Source organism: Garra rufa, chromosome 20 (assembly GCF_049309525.1).
Source record: "Garra rufa chromosome 20, GarRuf1.0, whole genome shotgun sequence".
Lineage (NCBI taxonomy): Eukaryota > Metazoa > Chordata > Actinopteri > Cypriniformes > Cyprinidae > Garra > Garra rufa.
Genome location: NC_133380.1, coordinates 38,741,127 through 38,748,447, shown reverse-complemented (window position 1 = coordinate 38,748,447; position 7,321 = coordinate 38,741,127). Strand labels below are relative to the sequence as shown.

At 37.5% G+C, this 7,321-nt stretch overlaps 1 protein-coding gene across 1 annotated transcript in view; it reads left to right on the top strand.

Annotated features, from left to right (window-relative positions):
• The first annotated feature begins 2,374 nt into the window (after nucleotides 1–2,374).
• The window catches only part of adgrl2a (adhesion G protein-coupled receptor L2a), a 118,137-nt gene continuing 113,190 nt past the window's right edge, over nucleotides 2,375–7,321 (top strand). The window contains exon 1 of the mRNA XM_073825261.1: nucleotides 2,375–2,758. The gene's annotated coding sequence lies outside the window, so the exon portion shown is untranslated. The remainder of the gene's footprint in view (nucleotides 2,759–7,321) is intronic.

Below are 7,321 nucleotides of genomic sequence, written 5' to 3'. Positions count from 1 at the left end.
TCACTACACCGCAAAAAAAAAAAAATGTTTTTCTTACTTAGATTTAGTCTTGTTTTCAGCCAAAATATCTAAAAATTCTTAAATCAAGAAGGATTTTTTAGACAAGTAAAAAAATATGTTCTTGTTTTCAGAAAAACAAATCAAAATTAATTGAGAAGTGTTAGGACAAGCAAAAAAAAATAAAAAAAAAAAAATAAACAGAAAACAAAATTATTTGTAAGATTATTTTTAGATATTTTGGCTGGAAACAAGACAAAAAATCTAAGTAAGAAAAGCATTTTTTGCAGTGCAAAGTCAGAATGCTTCAAAACAATGTCAACGGAAAAAGACTAAAATGTCTAAAAAGCTTTTCTGATATAGAGTTTTTAAGGTCATGTAATATTTTAAAGTAGCACGCAGACACACACAAACACAAATAAAAGTATGACGCATAAATGACCAAGTTTAACAGGAAGTAATTCGGAGATCTGTGAAGTCTTGTGAACAATTGCTTCCTGCTGGTATTGCGAATGACAAATGAAGCACAATACACTGACTGACATGCACATTTACACTTGCAACCCTCATGTTTACGGCAATAAAATCAGTCTGATGATGAAAAATCTGTTTTCCATATACAAAAATGTAGATATCACAGATTCTAAAAACAGAAATGTTTTCAAAGAAATGAAAAATACTAACACACAAACACACACATACGTACACAAACCAATGTAAATAAAACATTACAAACAAGACTGGGAGGGTTGCTGGTTGATAGTTCAGAGGATTTTTTCTTTCTTTCTTTTTTTTTTTTCTCTGATGTGACCTAGCAAAAACAGCAAAGCTGAGCTGAATACTTTCTGATAATCATGATTAGAAGAGTGTTACACAGCTAATACCTGCACTAATCCTTATTTAAGCTACAATCTGCTGCGCTACATAACATAAAGACCAACTAAAATGAATACAATTCCATCCTGAATAGATCAACCAGTGTTTTTTCATTAAGTCAATCCTATTACAATACACCGCAGTTTCATCTGAATTCGTATTCATATATCTGTTATAGGTTCTCAGCTACATACGTTCATTTTATTAGGTCTATATATTTTTAAAATCCATATGAGGATCTCATTTGTTTTCGAGAATTATTATTCTTATATAGTTGTGTGATTTAATTATATTTAAAACATGTATGTATTGCAACTGTATTTCTTTTCTTAATTTTAACAGTTTGTTCTGAAGTACTGAAATAAATGTAATACTAACAGCAAAAGCATGTAATGATTTTCTGAGGAGACATCCCTAGCATATTTAAATAGATAAAATCGGTGGTTTGTAACAGGGCTGATGTGTTTTTACGTGTGCATGTGAGTGAGGGTGTATTTGTGCGTATGTGATTTTGCTAAAGCCCATTGCCTTCCTTCGACTGCAAGAATGCAACACACATGTGGTTTTACTTTTGCAAAACTAATGCATAAACATCAGAAAAAATACCAGAATGACCTTTACCACATCTGTTTTCTCTTTTGTCCCCCAAAATGGATCTATTACTATGTAAAGTTATGCATATGAAAATATAAGTGTGCGCTCTTATGCTGTGAGCTTCACCTGCTGTATGAGTGAAACACAGAAATGCGCCCTTAGACTTGCTGTATTTGACTGAAATATTGCTCCGAAGCTTTATTAAAGCCAGGTGTAAGGGGTGGGTTGGGGGTTTGCGTTCCAATTGCATGCTTCTCCTTACATGGCCTTTGCAAGTCGTTCTTTAACAGTTGTAGGATGCGCCTTGCATTTCAGGGTCACTGACTGTGAGGACGGTCAACAAATGAAATAATGGTAAGTGCGTTGTTGGAAATGGCTTGCATGCGCCCTTTGTTCTGTGGATTACTGCTCCGGTTGCAGCATGGCTACAGTCGGTCTTTCTGATTGAGGCCAAGTTGAGGAAAAAAAGACGAAAATCTGCACTTTTTCTTTTTGATGCAAGCTAGAATTACAGTGAGAAAACATGTGCAGTCATTGGCTGAGCAGGCCGGCCTGCCCACAGCATGAGGGAATCTTTCTCTAGTGTGCCCCAGTGAGGGGCATGTAGCAGTGCAAATCCAATGGAAATTGGCCAAAAGTTGTATACACAAAACAAATAATCTGCTTTACTTTCCTCCTCAGCTCTGCGTAATCGTCTTCCACAACTGCCTTTGCTTAAGTTGCGCTCGTGATAATATGTTTACGCGACCGTTTCCTCACCGACTCCGCATCCGTGCGATCCAGGATTCCGGTTCCAGGTTTTGAGCGCAGCCCCTCTCTCACATCTCAGCTCAGCTCTCACAGAGAGAAATCCCTCAGCCGCGGGCCGCTCTCTCTCCGGCTGGAACGGGACTCAACAAACCCGAAGAAGACGCGCAAAGGACTGAAATAAATAAAGAGGACTGCTTTTGTTTGTTTATTTTCCTCGCGTTCCCTTTTTGCTCTTTTTGTTCATTAGTTGCCTTGCGGAACAGGTCCGCGTCCCCCCTCTCTTTCACCTCCAGCAGGACGGACGGACGGACTCTTTCACCGTACCCGCATCTCTTCATCCCGGCACGGCGGAGCGCAGGACTGAGCGCGGGTCTGCGGGAATGTGAGCGCTCACACTCTGATAAAGGCTCGGATGAGCGGAGCATGTGTGCGTTGTGCGCTGAGACGCGCTGCTCCCATTATAAGACCTTCTTGTAATTGCCTCAACTGAATAATTAACTTTCCGTCTGATTTTTCTACAACTATCCGCTTACTCACAAAGGTAAGAAGCTTTATGTTAATGATCATAATGCGCTTATATGCAGGTAAATCCTGTTGCTCTAAAGTGGGTGATTAACAAGTTTGAGTTGGTTACTCAAACTTTTTGTGCAAAATGATTATCGAGAAAATAATTCTCAAGGTCAGGCATGTTGCAAGATGCAATAGTAAGATAATCACGGAGGACCGAAGTTCGTATTTTAAATATGCATTGCATTTCATAACTCATAAAGAAATGTACGAAAGTCTTGAATGACTCAAAACTAGAACAAAACTACTCTGTTCAGAGTAATTAAAATGATGGAAAGGGGGACCATGGCTAATTGAGAAATGGTTAATCAAAACACAACCAGATGTGGATTGATTTGGTCGGCTGCCATTTCTCTCTTTGTCTTTTACTCTTTCTTTCTCTCTCTCCCTTTGAATGGAAACTATTAGTGTGGGAACGAGGGGTCTTCAAATAAATCCCGTCGAGATATTTCATTCCGTTGGAAATTCTTTCAAAGTGTCGGTGAAGTCTGCACACTTTAATTTATTGTCATTGCCTTTTGCTTCCTACAACAAGCGTGTGGTGACCTACATCAACTGTTGAACTCACTAAAGCTTGACTTGGGTTGTTAAATTGAGGTCTTGTGTCTATAATTAAAAGCAATTTCAGGCTTTTTCTGCTCGTTTTTAACTCCTCAGCATGATTAATGTGAAAAGAATGGTTCAGGGTGCACAGACAGCAGCGGTAGAGTGCTAACTAGGGGACTGTTAGAACTCGGGGCAGTTTAAATCGTCTGAACCTGACTTTCTCTAAACGTAACATCGGACACTTGTGAGCAGCCGCTGTAAAATTAGATCCTTTAACCCTACATTCATAATTAATCCGCACCCGGGCCCCTGGTGCCAACAGTGAGATGAGCAGAATCCGGTCGGTGGCACTTCTTTTGCCCAAACATACTCTGAGCTGCTGTGAAACGAACATCATGCCGGGGCACAGAAAAACCGGCAAACTTTGCATTAGTATGCGTGTTACATTGTAATTACGTGCTAGTAATAATGTAATTAATGTGTTATAATTATTTGCGGCACCGATAATGACACATTATAATTGTTGTGACTGTGGTAATTAAATATAATAGCGTATATTATATGCAGTCGGACACTGTAATTTGAAATGTTACCAAAACACTGAGCAAATCTCAATTGTTTTTGGGTAAACATCGCTCCGTTGCGTAAGAGCCAGTAATAAGAGTCAATGCGTGAGCGCGGTGTTGTTTGAAATGCGGTGCATGACGTGAGAGACGCTAAAAAACTGTGAAACATATCGTGTCACCTGAATCGGAGCGGTCTGCACCTACAGATACAGAGCTGTTTTTATATTGAAGTTTTTGAGTTTGAGTTTTACATTAATAACACTGAGAAAAATATCTTGCAATATAGTATTTTTGTATATGACAAACAACAACCAAAAAAGTATTGCACATTTTAAAACAGGCTTATATTTGATCCCCAAAGCCTACAAAGTATTTCAAATACCAAATATGCTTTAAAGCGAGCAATAAATTCTCCAAAATAGGACTTTTGGTCTATATGCACCATAGAGTTTCACCATATGGCGTGTGGTTTTTGGTCTGAATTCTTGCATGTCACCATTTGTGCTTTAAATAGACATTCCCTGACCAAAAAATGTTTTGAATTTGTATAAGTGTGAATGGACTCTGTTTGAAGCCGCTCCATTAGCATTTCAAAGTGGCCTGAGCTCTATTTGAGCCCTGTGCTCTATTAGCTTCAGCACAGGCCCGGAGAACAGGAGGGGTGAAAGGGGACCAGGGCTTGTAGTTCATTTCTCCTCGTCTTTGTGTTTGTGTGTGAAAACACTATCCCATCCTTTTCATTTCAAAGGAATCTTTTCCTTGGCTCTGTTTCTTTCTGGCCCCCTTCCTGCATCAGAGAAATGAAAACAGCCAAACATGAGCAGGATTATGAGATCCACCAGAGAACTTGCTTAGGTATTTTCACTCAGAGCCGAAAAATAGTGTTTTTTTCTACATTTCCAGTACTGCAGGGATGAATGGATGTCATAACACCTACACGGACGTTCTGCTCACAAGTGTGTAGCTTTATGTTTAGAAGAGTTAGTCTCACATAAAGCCCGGCACATGTCTGATTATTCACGTTTCGCTTCGTCTAAATAGTGCAGACATTGTCTCCTGAATATAATATGACTTTTTTTTTTAAGTCAGCTTTGAAAGTCTCTGTTTTAGAGTGTATCCGTATATTGATTTGATTTTAGTTTAATTTCGTTAGCGAGGTTTACTATGAGACTTGACCTGTTTTTGCTTCGTATTAAAATGCTTATATAGTCTCCTCTGTTCTCATAATACCTTGCATTTTTAATTTATTGATCGTTTTATTTTTTGCGATCTGGAAAATATGATTTGTGGCCCAGCGCGCTGATTTCAACATTATCGCCATGTGGTGAATATCAGACACATGTGGAGAGCATTTGACATAGCATAAATGGTAAAATGTGTAAAATGCGAGTCTTTTTAAATTACAGTCAAACCCAATTGTGGAATAACTTTCAGTAGGCGCTTAGTATTTTGTATGTGCATGTGTGTGTGTGTTTTGCACAATATTGTAGTGCCACTGTTCTCTGAACAGCCATTGTTCTCTGAACATGAGAGCATTTGCACAGCCGAATCAAATAATCGGACTTACTGAACAACAAATACAGTGTCACGTAGCATGTCTATGCAACCATGGTTTCTCAATGGTGTTTAGAGCAGTGATTTAATGCTAAGAAAAAAAAAGAAAACAAAAATATCTTGAGGACTTTGACAAAAATAAGGGGACCACTTCGGCATTGACATTCGCTCCGTAGGGCAATGCTGTTACTTTCGAGACACTGTGATACAGGATACAGGGCCATACGCTGTGGTTACTAAGCGCAAAAATCCAAAACACATTCAGTTGTGCAAGAACTTCAAATCAGATGATTTCTTTCCCTGTTTTTGATTCAGTTGTGTGTTTACAGAGCATCCAGCTGTGCCGATAAACGCTCGCCAATTTGCGGGGAATAAACAGCCCTGTTACACTTGGAGTTTTATGTAAAGTGCTCAACTGCCTTTGGTGGGTCAAATACCTGCATTTTACGGTGGTTTTTATTTTACGATCAGTAATCAGTGGAAGGCAGGGCGCCTTCTCTGCCATTTTGTCAAAGCGTTTGTTTCTGCTTGCGAAAGGTTTGTGTGACAGTGGGACGGCAGACTTTATACACAGGCTGCCATTTTAATCAGCTGCAGACTGTGGGCAGCACACACCACTCTGAACACACCCAGACTCCAGAGTGTGTTCAGACATGCAATCACTTTGATTTATTTTAATTTCTTAACAAAAATAATCAGCTATTAAGAGAATGTTTTAAAAATAATAATAATAATAATGCTTGTAATTCTGCACTGTAAAATAGAAAATAACTCAACAGCAAATAAAATCACTGCCAAATGTTGCAAACGTGATCAATTCTTTGCATGTTTCGAGTGTTAATAAAAGTTAATAAAATTAAATAAAATTAATAATAAAGTAAAGTTTTTTTTTTAAATAATTATTTAGAAAATGTTATACTTACATAATTAGACGGAAAGAAACAAAGCTGTTGTGATATATTATTCACTGCGTGGAAAAGAATATTTTGGTGCCGTGGATTACATCCATTTAGCGGTTATCTTATGCTCTGCCATGTTTATTTTTATTTAAATGTAAATGAAGTCCACAGCATGATTCATGTTATTTCATTTTCAAATTCAGAACTACACATATTTAGTTTGGTGTATACACAGGGGGCACGACTTATCTATCCCAGAATTGGTATTTAGAAAAAAAAAAAAGAAAAAAATTCAATTTCTCATCACAGAGGAGAAGGTAGGAACCCAGGTACAGGGTAAACAGTATCTGTGAGCAAAGAGAGAGAGAGAGAAAGCGAGTGAGAGAGAGGTTTATTAGACGTCTGGTGGTAGGAGAAGGGTTGTGTCTCGGCTGGTTTATAGGAGCACACTTGAAAGGGCCATTTTCAAGCAGACACACCTGTTATTTCAGAACACTGAAGAGAGGTTGGCCTGCAGTGAAATCCTTCTTTTGTAAGTTACATATAACAAAACTTTTTTTAATTATTTTTTTATTATTGTTTATTACTTGTTAATAGTTATTTATTATTAAGGCGGCATACTGCAGGTGAATAGGGTCAAAAAAACAAACTAATAGTTATGACCTTACTTACCCAGTTAATTGATTATATTGATAATTGCAAACATTTTTTGTATTGCAAGTTTTCGAAAATGCTGCATTTAAATATGCAAATAGGGCATTATTTAATTTAATATGCACTAATTTGCATACATTTCTAGTACAAAAATCATTTTGGGTATCTCATTTTGTCACTCTGTAATTAAAAAAACTTTGAACAGACAGAAATCAATGTATGTGGATGTGTGTGTGTGTGTGTGTGTGTGTGCGTGTGTGTATATTTTATATTATATATTTACAATATATATATATATATATATATATATATATATAT